Source organism: Trachurus japonicus, chromosome 15, assembly GCF_045865225.1.
Source record: "Trachurus japonicus isolate A0001 chromosome 15, Traja_1.0".
Classification (NCBI taxonomy): Eukaryota; Metazoa; Chordata; class Actinopteri; order Carangiformes; family Carangidae; genus Trachurus; species Trachurus japonicus.
Window position 1 is genome coordinate 16497392 of NC_140921.1, and position 13335 is coordinate 16510726.

Below are 13335 nucleotides of genomic sequence, written 5' to 3' on the forward strand. Positions count from 1 at the left end.
GAGAGAGAGAGAGAGAGAGAGAGAGAGAGAGAGAGAGAGAGAGAGATTAGGTACAAAAGACAAAATAGTGAAAAGCCATAGTGTAGAATTCTAGCACACCTTGTATATAAACATATGTGTGTGTATATATACACACCAACATAGCTCCTTATCAATCATGGTTTGGACATGTTGGCTTTTAAACTGTGATCACTAGGAGATTTAGTCCACTCACATATAGATAAACTTCACAAAGGAAACTTTCTCTATGTGTTTAACAGTGTGAGAGAATACAAAAAAAAAGTATCAGAGAGAGTATAAAACTTAGTAACTGGAACATTAACAGATGAATAACCAGTAAAAATGCAATATTACAATATCCACAAGAACGACAGAGCGTGGTAAAGCTATAAAACTCAACATTAAAAGATTATAGCTTCTCTATCGGCTATTTAACAAACATTTTGCATTATAAGACTCTTTACAGTGCTTGAAGTTCAGAAATGGTAATAACACTGCCACTGGACCAAGGACCAGTAATGGATATTATGGAAGACTTTATATCTAAAATACTCAGCGAGAAAAGATCGGCTCTTCACTTAAAATGCCATTTAAAGAAGGAGCTTGCTCTCCCACTGGATACTGTCCTATAGTGTCCTATTTAAAACATCACATCACATTATTGTCCATATTTCTCATTTTAAATATACAGTGATACATAGAAAATATATAATTACATTGTGACTGAAAACTAATATGTTATAATAATAATAATAAAAAAAAGAAAAAATGTGGACTTAAACAGAGCTTTAATGTTTAGGAAAATTAACTTGTGGAAAAAACTGTAATTTTTTAAACTATAGTTTTCACTTTGGAGAAATGACATCACATAATAATACAGTATATTTATCCAAATATGTGCTGCACTATATTTTTATATCTGCATGAGATTCTCCATACTAATCTCTATCCTACAGAAAACAACCTACATTTTAATTCAGGCTAATCTACAAAGAGTCAAACTGATACATTGTGTTGTCTTTGCTGTATTATTGTTTACTGCTGTGAGCACAGAAATTACAGTAACAGCGAGAGTAGAGACTGCCCTGGTGATCTGGACATTAATGATCTTAAGTGGTTTTTCCCTCCATCTCTGTGTTGAGGCGACACACTGGGGGTCTGCAGGAACATCGGGATGGGAGGAACCCAAATCGAGGAGCTTAAACGGCCATAAAGCTGTGTGGGCTGCCAGTAATGGAACCTAAGCTCTTCTCAGAGCCACACACCACATTTATGGGTTATGACCGGAGTCTGCAGGAGAGGCAGATTGAAAATTGAGGGAGAGGAGTGATTTTGGTTGGGGCGGTGTTGTTGGGAGGAGGAGGATGTGGAGGTGAGGAGGAAGGAGGGGGGGGGTGTCTTATGGCATAGTCCATTAGACTGGTCAATGGTATCTACTCTGTCCAAGATTGCCAGGGGCGCTGAAAGTGAGGGAGTGTGTGCGCAATGGGTTGAAGGGTGGGTGTATGTGTGTATGTGTGTATGTGTGTGTGTGGGGTCAGGTTAGTGTTGAGGTATGTATCTTCAAACCCTCTCTTCCTGTCTCCTCTCCACAGACAAAGTTCTCACCTGAATTTCCGCCCTTCACCCTCCAACACCCCCTCACCACGCTGTCACCTCCACCCTCCTCCTCTCCCCTTTTTAAAAATAGTGTCCCACTTGCTCATGGGCTGAACATTAAATAAACCTCCCTCCTTCACCCTTCATGCCCCCACCCCACCCTCCCCCCTCCTCTTCCTCTTCCTCTCTTGCTGGCACCACCTCCCTCTCCTTGCTCAGAGGAGGCCACTGTAACTCTATGCACCAGCCTGTGCCCATCATTTATTACGCCATGCACCAGCACATACAAAAGCAGATGCACAAATTTAACAAATGTTACGCGCACTATTTTATTACTATTATATCCTAAACGGTTTAATGCATAGTTTGTCTAACATGTCTTTCCCTCGGAGGGAGAATGGATGGACAAACTAAGACAACAACAGGACAATATGTTTCCTGCCTGGTGTCTGGATGGTTTGTGGGAAATCTGGGCTGAGCGACAGCCAGTATGATCATCATCAACTCTTGCCAGCTTTTCATATTTAAAGCCAGCAAGGGTTTAATTACCAAATGATGACAGTGTCATATGGTACCATGATGGCACAGAATGAGGGTGTGTAATGCGCGAATCTGTGCGCGCGCGTGTGTTTATCTCGCTCTCTGTGTGTTGTACACATTTGTTTGCGACGAGTGCCAGAGAGCGAACACCTTTGTGTGTTAACATCGTGATAGCAGGTAGCTGAAGGGCCTGAACAGGGAGGCAGACAGCGGACAGGAGTTGTTGTGGGAGGGAAAAAAACACACAGTAAAACATCTGTAATTTGTAATTCCCCAGTATTCAATGGCTGCTCATGGATTAAAGATTAAAAGCTATTGTCTTGACAGATGGAAGAGAGAGGGAGAGAGAGAGGGTAAGGAGAGGGGGACACTCATGCACATCCCATTTCCATTTGTATATGAGCAGCACAGTTTGGCTAATCACAGTGGAAAAATAAGCTGTCTGCTTGCCTCACTCTGGGCAATGCCACCATGAGCTTTAATTCCAGCTGTGGAGACATTAGAGTCACAGGACTCGTTGTGTTGTGATGGGACCGTGTCAGCCTGAAACGAGTGTTTGTTTGTTAATATTCCAGGGGGGATAAAGCGCAGAGAGACGCACTGTGATCAGCAGATAGGAATGGCATTATAATACACTCAACTCCCACCTTCCCAAACCATCAAGCTGCGATGACATCAAAACTAAACACCACTGTCAGATCTCAAGGCCCTGCAGAGCAGCCAGTGAGGTGACTATCAAACTGTGGGTGGTTGCAATATGAATGTTTTTTTTTTTTCTCTGTAATTAACATTTGTCACTGGCTTGTTTGAAATGTAGATAATTGTGCACAGAAAGAGCACAAGACACTGCATGGATGAGTTGGGATTTCTTGTTTAGTCTGTGTGGTCTGCATTGAGAGGGCAGTGTGTATATGGGCGTGTGTGTGTTTGTATGTGTGTGTGTGTGTGTGTGTGTGTGTAGGGGTAATGGTCTGGTCAGTGGAGTGAAGCAGACCACCTGAGAGTTGTTTTTGGGCATTAGTGTGTGCTCTCTCTCTCTCTCTCTGTGTGTGTGTGTGTGTGATATATGACACTGGCCATCTGAAGGAGGTGCCTTGCTCTCCCTCTCCAAGCTGCATGAAAGGGAGCTGAGAAGCCTGATGAATTAAAGCCTCTCTTCAATAAAACATCAGAGTCTTTCAGTAACACACGCTTGAGATGCCCCAGTAATTGACTTTTGGACTTTAGGATTTACATGAACCCTCCAAAAGCAGCTTACCTGTGCAGTGATGCCCCTTGAGTCTGCATCCATTCCCTGCTGATGTGGATTTCCATAAACTCATGCAATCTCTCTTTTTTTTCATTTTTGATAAATGCAAAACTATCCACTGTAGATAATTTGAGGGATTTATTGAAGTGTTTGAATTTATTTATCTTGAATAAGAAATCTCACCAAATAAATCTCAATCCATAAATATTTGGCACAGTTATATTATAATGTAGTCGCCCCTTCAGATTTAACTCAATAGCTGTTTCCTTATTTATAGCATTAACATAAGTATTACATAAGCGTATTGCATAATTTACTTGAGAGGATTGTATATTTGCAGTCAACTCAAGTGGTCTCTGTGTTAACGTTTGACATCATTCAAAGGTGGAAAACTGATCATGTTGGACATAAAATCTCTAATTTAATACCACGTATTTCATGAAAACATCTTGTTGAGCCATGAAATAAAACACACACACTATTGGTGAACAAAATACACTATATTGGATGTCAAAAACACACATGTGTGACTATCTGTCAGACCAAACATTATTCATTGCCGTCGCTCAAAGAGGCCCAAGAGGCTTTGGTACCTTTTTGTTCTCTCACAGCCAGAACCTAGAAGCTATTAAGGAGGGCAGGACTAGTGCGATGTACAATTTATTGGTCAATTCTTCACAAGTGTCAGGTAACATTTGCTCCTTCTGTCTTTCATAATGGAGGAAATGTGAGGTTGGATGTCATTGGATTAGAAATCGACTATTATGGACAGAAGTTAAAATTTTGATATCTGCGACTCAGATTGGTGGTGCTGGACAAAGTTATGAATTTCCTTTTCATCTCTCGCAGCACATAATAAACTCTTTAACAAGATGGGGAAAGTAAGAGTGAAGGAAGATCTATGGGAGGGGCAGAGTAGCTTGGCAGATTTAATTAATTACTGCATATTAAAATGTTTGTTTACAGAAGTGAGCAGCTACAAGAGGTCCGATGTTAATTAATTTAAGGCGTACTTCCCCCCAGCCTCAGTGATGTGTCACAAGCTGCAAGAGCTACTCCCTTTGGCAGGGACTGTGCGTCTCATTGGATATCCATCAATTGCTGTGAGGTGTGTAAGAAACAAAGATGCACGGCGCACAAATTAGACCCAATGTTAACATGATTGCATATTAAGATTTCTAATTAGCAGGCAGAAGGGAAAGGTGAAGTAGCTGAGGAGTGTGTGGTGCATCGGTGTCCATTCAAGGAACAGAGCAGATGAAGCATGAATGTTGAATGTGGAGCGTCTATTTTCTGTTCCAGCGCTGAAATCAATGAATGTTAAGTTTAGTTTTCCATGCTAAACAGCCCAGACGCTTGTGTTCAAAGTGTTTGTTGACAGATGCAGCGACAGGACAGACTGCTTGACACATGTGCTGCTTCTGTCTGGTCTCTAGAGGTTCCTCTCCGGACAATGATGTATCTAACTTCCCTTTGAGGTCAGCTGGACTGAGTCCAGAACATCACCTGCAATCAATAGTGTGGGTAAAGCAGGCCCAGCTGAAGGCGTACGAGGGCAAAGACTCCACTCAGAAGCCCACTGTGGGGAAAAAAGGCCTGCATGGCCCATTGCCTTGCTAAAACCAAACCAGGGCCAGGTTGGACACTTGACACACCGGTGTCTTTAGGAGACGGGTGCAGAGATGGCGCAAATAGAGAGACACAAAGAGCGAGAGGCGAGACACATCGAAGGTAAAACCAAAACACACCTCACAGTCAACCACTGCTTCTTATAACGTCAGCATCTGGTATCAGTGAGGGTCTATCACGTCAAGCACACTATGAGAGAGAGAGAGAGGCACACACAGACCCAGAGAGAGGGGGTGTTCATTGAGGTGAGGAATGGCAGTATTTGTGTGGATGCATGTAATTATTTCACTTCTTAGAGTCATTATTGGCCCTGCTTGCTGCACTGTCAGCAGCTAAGAACCTAACATCTACATGCCGAGCACCAGCGTAATGTTCCACTGAGGCAATCTAACATGTGTTTCCTACAAATTGCTCTCTTACCTCTGATCATCATTATCAGACCACGGCTCCGAGTGAGGGCAGCCACCTCCTCTATCTTGGATAAATATGCAACAAGACAAAACATGGATTAGTAAAAACACACAATCGGACATTATTACAATTTATACGATGAGGACTCAAAGTAAAACCAAATAAGCAAATGTCAACTCTGTTTTCTTTGGAAACATATTCATTTTGTTCATTTTCTAATTTTACATTAAGCCTTTATTTTGGTAATGCAGTCGAGAGATGTCTCCCACCCTGGTCTATTTCATTGTCCATACAGAAAATACCAAATGCAAAGACCTTTTATTTTATGAATCCTGCCAGGCTTTTCTGTCACTGTTAATGTTCTCCCCCTCTAAACACGCACACACACATTCTTCTTCAGAGAACGTGACACAGAAAAACTAACCCATTAATCCAACATACACTTGTGTTGCCTCAGCCCAAACAGCCATGGTGTTGGTGTTCTTATTCTTAACTCTCAGCTGCCGACAGAGCTGCGGCTGCTTCCTCAATCAAGACCTTTACAGTGGCACAGTGCAGACTCCACCGCTGCACACACTGCTGCCTGGGACACACAGGCTCGGGAAAGAGGCAGATGCTCAGCTGTGTATGGCATCTAAGCGTGTGTGTGTGTGTGTGTGTGTGTGTGTGTATGCGTGTGTGTTTGTGTGTGCGAACTCCTACTGTAAGTGGGATTTGAAGAATTGGCACAGTCATCTGAGCAGTGCTCCGCATCTCTCACAAACAAATGAAGGCCAGGAGCCTCAAAGTGAGATTGATATCTCTTTCTGAACTTCACGGCGAATATTCTGAATATGGAGAGGGGTTCCTCACTCCCAGGGGAACCGAAGGGCGCCTCCTCTCTTCTATTTGCCCCCCCACCCCCCCCATCTCCACACCAACAACAACAAGAAAGGATAAAAAAAATGGCTCGGGTACATCTTTTGTGTTCATCAGTATTCACTCATTCATCGTGTGTCCTGGCAGCTGAAATGTCGACAAGCACGCTACGATAGATGGGCCAGAAATCCACTTTGTTCGCCGCGTGGCGGATGTCTAAAATTGAGAATTAAAATAGAACAATCCCCAATTTTTCTGGACCAGAGGCAGAGCCATACATTTCACTTAGCGACTGAAAACTTTTCAATTTGTGCGAGGGGGTCTTCAACAGAACCCAGCCATTAAATAGGTCAAGGATGGATATACCCGGCGACATCGCTCTCCGAGTCAAACAAAGAAAGTTGGGGGCACGTTTGCGAGACATCATTTGTTTCACACTAAAGGGAAACGCTTGCAACTTGGGGATTATACACCTAAGCAAATAATGCAATGAATAGATGTATGAGTCGGGGGTCTTCTGAAGCAACAATAAACACTGAGCAGGAGAAGCAGCTAGCTCCTTTCAAAAGCTGTCTAGGTTTAGATGACTTGAGATGGAAAATCCAAATGCCATCACGCATATTTCCAGTAGAATGTGTAGTCGCGGGAAACAGATCCTTGGGTGGGATTCATCGCAGCTAAATGTAACGATTATCACAGCAGGGTGACTGTGACAGAGCTGGCCCTCGATCTGACTCACTGACCTGGTCCTGCATGGGTCACAAACTAAGCAAAAGTTTATGACACCGAAGCGGCGGATCTCTGAACATGTCTCTGTTAAAATCTGTCTCCTGGAAATATCTGAAAGGATCAATACAACATGGTGATACGTTTTTAATCATGTGCAATTGATACTGATTTGACTGTCATTTTCATGGTGGATGCACAGAGCTGCTCAAAGCACATGTCCACTCACAGGGTGAGTGATTTCTACTGTTTCAATATTAATTAATCTCAAGTTGTTTTTGCCTGCTGTCATGATTTTATTAACTATTATCAAAAAGTAAAGGTAAAGTGTGACAAATTATTTTAGATAGCAATATAACACAAATATGTATATCTTATACTTACTTGATTTGGAGCCCTACGACTATTATATTTACATGTGTAGACATGTAAAGATTCATGCACATTTCCATCATGGAGGACATGAACAACTGAAGCTCACCTCTTTTTGCCTCTTTTAAATCGCATCCTTCCAAAACAACTTCGTAATGATCTCCCTCTGAAAGGTAAATCAATTATATAACAACGACAAAAGAACCATTTTGTCATAAAATGGTAATTAGTGTGGGTCCTGACCTCCCTCTTGGCACCCCGACTCCCCCAGCTGAGGACCGGGGCAGGTCCACAGTCCACACTTAACGACAGGCAGGCGTAACACACTGGCTGAGCATTGTGGGGCCTTTGTCTTCATTCAGGGAAAGATGAAGTTCTCGCCGCCACGTTTATCAATCATGGAGGGGCTCCAGCTGTTCCACAGGCTTCGGCCTGGCTTCAACAGCCGGCCTTACAAATTGTCTGTGAATAGCAAGGAAAATGGACCCCCACTGAACACACACACACACACACACACACAACCCACCATACGCACACAAACAACATTAGCATCAACATACAACTGTCGCCACATACTAATGCACAGGCCAGCATCACATGTACACAATCACTCCATTGCCTTCTGTTTAGCACACAAAGACACGCACATACATGGGAACGGGATCACATCATCACAGACACACACAAAAGCCTTCATCACACATGCACATGCACTCAAATACATAATACCTATTGTTCACGCCCAGTGACAAATGTTTCTCTGCAGCCTTTCCACAGACACGACCAACCCTGCCGTCTGCTCGCTGCAATTACAAGATGGATTAACAGCTCTTTCTAACACTGTCATCATCACCTTGCATGCCTTGGAGGAATCGGAGGAAGCTGCATTCCTGAGAATTACACCCAATTACAGCTTAATGAATGAAGGAGACACATATACAACTGAACAAACCAGGCATATTGAAGCTGCTCTGAATTAACTCTCAGTGTAGAATTCGAGGCTGTTATTTTGTCTATAGATCTTACGTTATCGATGGCTCAGCATGTCAGAGATCAAGTGGCCCACAGAGTCAAATCCTGCAAGTAAAGAATTATTATTTTATGTTTGCATGAATGATCTGCAGGCTTTCACTGAAATGAAAAGTTACATGTGTCAAATATATAGATAGATGAACACAGGAATTAACTGTTCTCCAAGGTCAGATGGTGATTGCATTGTTACTCTCACATGCCACTAAGATCTGCGCTCTCACTTTTTCATCATATTCTGCACATCAACAAAACAGCACCAGGATGAAATGAAGGGGGCAAATAGAGAGAGAGAGAGAGCGAGAGAGAGAGAGAGAAAGAGAGAAAAGAAGAAGAACGAGAAAGGGATACAAATTGATCGTTTGGTGGCTAGATCAGTCATAGTCATCCTGGGCGGATGGATGAATGTCTTTGATGGCCACTGCAGGTTCAGGCAGGGAGACTGTCTGAAAACAAGAGAAATTGGCTTGGGCCCTCGGGAGGGGAATCAATGTGTGAGGGGCATGTAAGTGCTGTACTGTTGATTTGTGCAGGGCTATGGGGGTTGTCCAAAGTTTGAGAGGTCTTGAATGTGACAGCTAAATTCTCTTTCGAGATGTCCATGTTTTGTTTGCTTCTTTGAAAAGACAAAAAAAAACAACAACAACTTTGCACAGAGGTTTTTTAACTTATTAAAGTCCATGGTCAAATGTTTGATGCACACATTCTTTATAACTGCATGTAAACATTATTGATAGCCAGTTACTTTTTTAGGGACTAAATGACAAACATCTTTGACCTTTATTAAGATTTGTTTTCATAAAGTGACAACTGAAAAAAGCTCTCTCTTCAGTGCCACGATCCTTCATTTAGCAAGGCCTGCTAGTATCCAGCATCAACACTTTTTGAAGAATTTGGAATTCAGTTAAATAAACATTTCTTCCAACTCACATTTGAACAGTTATTGCATTTTAAATATATGATTACTATTATTAAACTTGTGATGGACACTTTTGGAAAAAATGTGTATGTTTCATCATCATTGACAACCTTTATTTAACCAGGCAAAATTGCTAAGAAAACATTCTTATTTAGGCAATGGCCTGGTTTGCCTAAGTCTGTAAACCAAGTTATTTATCTGGAACAATTCCAGCAGTTATTTTTGTACAGCACACAGAGACATAATGCCAGGGAGCCAGAGTTGAACATAATCAGTTCTCAGAAACTTTAGGATCTATGGTGCCATTTCCCCCCCTATACAGTAACACTGTTTATGCTTTTTATTCACATCTGCATTTCTAATGTCTGTTTAATATATCTATGGGCTATTTAAGTATAACAGACAATGGAGTTCACAGTAACTTTTCCTCCTCTGACACCTGCTGTCCAGCAGGCCGGAGGAGGTCAGCAGCTGGCCCAGGCACCATATTTCTTTTTTCTTTTTTTTTTCTGTTATGGAAAATCTTGCAGCTCCAAATGATGTCCCTTCATCTCCTTTGGGTTGGAGTGCTGCAGCAGCTTTTAATCTTTGACCAGAGGTAGTGGGCGAGGAGGTGGTGAGGCAGGTGGTTAGATGCTTCAGGGAGTTTTACACTAAGAGTGAGAGAGCCAAAATACAATCTATCTATATCTATCTGTGGGAAGCGCTCTTCCAGCTGTACTCTGTTATGCTCTCAGGCCGCTGTACTCACAGGGTTTCTCACACTAATGGCAGCCACAATCTCATTCACGATGGCAGTAATAGAGTTTTATTAACTGATTAGTCCCTATTTTCGGGGTGGAAACAAGAATCAAAATCTCATGCTACTTAATGGGGCCATTGTGACTTGAATAGTTATATCTGTCGGATTATGATTTTTCTGCCACACAGTGTCTTTGAACGATGATGCAACCAAGTCGACTGTGCTCTGGTAATGAGTCATATGACAACTCCTGGGGTTTCTCCTAACTATCCAGGCAAATGTCAGCAGTCTACCCCCCATTCCCTTTGATGACCTATTAAATATTATGAGGACCCCCTCCTGTGTGCACTGTAGTCCCAGTCATATCAAGATGGTGTTTAATGCCCATGAGACAAACAACAGACAGATTAAAGCTATTATACCCTGCTGCACTCCCACATTCACCCTCTACAAAGTGGAGTTGTGATGAGTTGTTTAATAGTTTTGCGGCTTAAAACCAGTAAAACACAATGTTGGGTTATAAACGACATGTGAGAATTTATAGTACAGTGATCTTTCAAAACAAAGCAGACTTACTGCCTTAGACACGGAGGACTCACCTCCCTCTGATCCAGCAGTTGTTATTAATAAAGCTACTGAAACCTAATCAACTTCAAATACTGCTTGTCAGTGAGACAATATATTAAGACAAATGATGATTTTATCCTCAGCCAAATGACAGACTTCACATTTTTTCGAACATGGTCATTTTCTGGCTTGTGAGTCAAGTATAAGGAGCTAATTATATGACGATCTGAGCAAAAATAACTTCTCATTTTCAAGAATAATGGGAGAAATGTTATAGATTAATGGCACTATTTATCTTTTTTAAATTTCTGTCTTTCTCTAGTGATGGCAGCACTCCCCAAGGAAAATATTCATAAAATGAAATTGAAGTCATAACTTAATAGGTTATTAAAATTTTTGAATGCATATCACTTCTCCTTTTGCGGCGCTGTAAATTTAAATTGAAGTTTGTGGTGTTCGGAGACACCAGCAGGAGTTTTTTTTTATTTTTTATGGTGGCACAAGAGAGGGAGGACATGCATCTCTGTCAGTGGGGTATTTGCTATTCTAATTTTATGGCAGGCCAGATTATCAGGCAGGAATGTCAGTGTGTGCGCAGGCAGACTGCTGACAACACCTCAGCCCTCAGCCATGTGTTTCCATTAGAGAGAGCCAGCGTCCAGGGGTTTGTTCCCTCTATTATTTTCTATTTCTGTCTTTTATCTTGATTTAAACTGAGACTTTATGCATATTCCCCTCCTGTCATTTCTCACCCTTTCCCGCGTCCTCCGCTCACTTAGATTCCTGTTCTCTTTCTTCACTCCTTCCCTCCCTCTAGATCTGCTATTTTCTGTGTTCTCACCCCCCTCTCTGTCTACCACTGCTCCTCAAGGGGGGGGGCAGGGGTCTCAGAAGAGACTGAGGAGACAGAGAGAGACGCTATGCAAATCTCGCGGGGATGGGTTTTTATTGCAAGTGAAGGTGAGACACCTATCTTTAGCCTACTATCTATGTATGGACACTGTGGCGAAGAGAAGGTAAGATGTATGGAGGTGATTGAAAGCGGGAGCAGGGAGTGATGGAGGCAGAGGGGTCCATCATCTCAGGTGGATGGGTGGGAGGGGAGTTTTCCTCAAGGTCAGGGGGCAAATTTATTTATTTCCCTGGAAGTTACAATGAAATTTTACTGAGTACTTTGCTCTGATGATGAGAGAGATCAGTAGCTATAAATTTGTCTTGCCATTTGGTTGCCAGTGATGAACCATTTATTATGCTGCCTTCAAGGACACAGCATGGTATTTGTATGATAGTGCTATTCTATGTAATGATATCCATTTCATTGTGCCATATAACACAAATGAGAAAATTAAGAATAAAACTGCTGGGTGCAGAGCAGGTCTAGCTTTATTCATAGCTATCTAATGGGATATGTACAGTAAATGTCACATGATATTTGTGATGCCCTTGTCCTGGTTTTACAGTAGCGGTTAAATGTTGATGTTGTCTTGTCTTCAAAAAAAAAAAAAGTACCAAGGGCTTTTGGGAAGCACAGCACTACTGAAAAGCCTGAGTTTTGTTAAATATATATATATTTTTTCTCAGCCATAGAAATACAGCACTCATTTGAATTTGCTCTCTTGCTAAATTAAATCTTGAGACTTTACTACCCAAACAACGAATTGAGCCCATGTTTGGTTTCTCACATTCATCATCCACAAAGAATGGGGCTCTTGACTGCACACTTTACCCTTTTTGTGCAGCCTCTCAACACACAACAGACACCTCCAGGGTCCCTCAGAGGGCACGATGAACTAATGCTCTTTATTGATTGGCCATTTAAAAGCCTCTTGTAGCCTTGGGAGTATGTTAATGCCATGAGGCCCTTTCCCCCCGCTGCCCCGCGGTCCCCAGGGCCCTTGTGTGTATTCCTCAGTGGGCTATCATAGGGAGTTCATTAATGGTCACTTACTAATATCTGATGAGGCTCATTGTGTTACGTTGCGGCCGTAACTGGGCATCTGTCTCTCCTACTTTGCAAACATCACAACAACACAGGGGCTTTTAATGCAGGGGGATCACTCAGAGAAATCCCATGCTGAAAGGAACATTAGAGATAAGGAACAACATCCCATTATTTAACTGTGTCTGGCTTTATGTGGATTTAATATTGTTTGATTTGATTTGATGTTTGTGTATTCTGTTTTTGCACAGAGCCCCACTATGAAACCTCTGGGGATTTTTCCTCAGTAATTTTCGATTTCTGTTTAGTGATTTCTGCATGGTGAAAACCTTAAAGTATAACATATTGGAGCTGACCTGTTTATGCAAGGAGACTTGATAGGCTGTCAGGCCCCAAGTGGGAAGAGCCCCCCTGAATGAGACGAGGCTTCTTTTGACTGCTGGGCTGATATTTGTGGATAATAAAAGGAATAAATCAGACAACGGGGCTGAATATTTCATTTGTTATCCATATTCCTTGTGGGAAAATGATACAGAAATGTAAAAACAGCAATTTCCCACCAGGCCCTGCTGGGATTGTGCCAGAGCAGAAGGACTGTTTTCATGTCTGAAGATAAAGTGCATCTTTACCAGCCAATTCTCTCTGGTATAAATCTAACAGGCAGCTTATACATTACCTGTTCCAATGCAACATACTTCTGCATAAATATGTTTTATTATTTTCAGTTTTTTCCCCTCCTCTCACTTCCTGTCTGT

At 42.1% G+C, this 13335-nt stretch overlaps 1 protein-coding gene across 2 annotated transcripts in view; it reads right to left on the bottom strand.

The window, feature by feature from the left end:
• Positions 1-5542, bottom strand: part of pax2a (paired box 2a) — a 38790-nt gene extending 33248 nt beyond the window's left edge. The window contains exon 1 of one of the 2 annotated variants that reach the window (XM_085799975.1): positions 5438-5542. The gene's annotated coding sequence lies outside the window, so the exon portion shown is untranslated. The remainder of the gene's footprint in view (positions 1-5437) is intronic. The other variant, XM_085799970.1, reaches the window with a different exon arrangement.
• Between the last annotated feature and the right edge of the window lie 7793 nt (positions 5543-13335).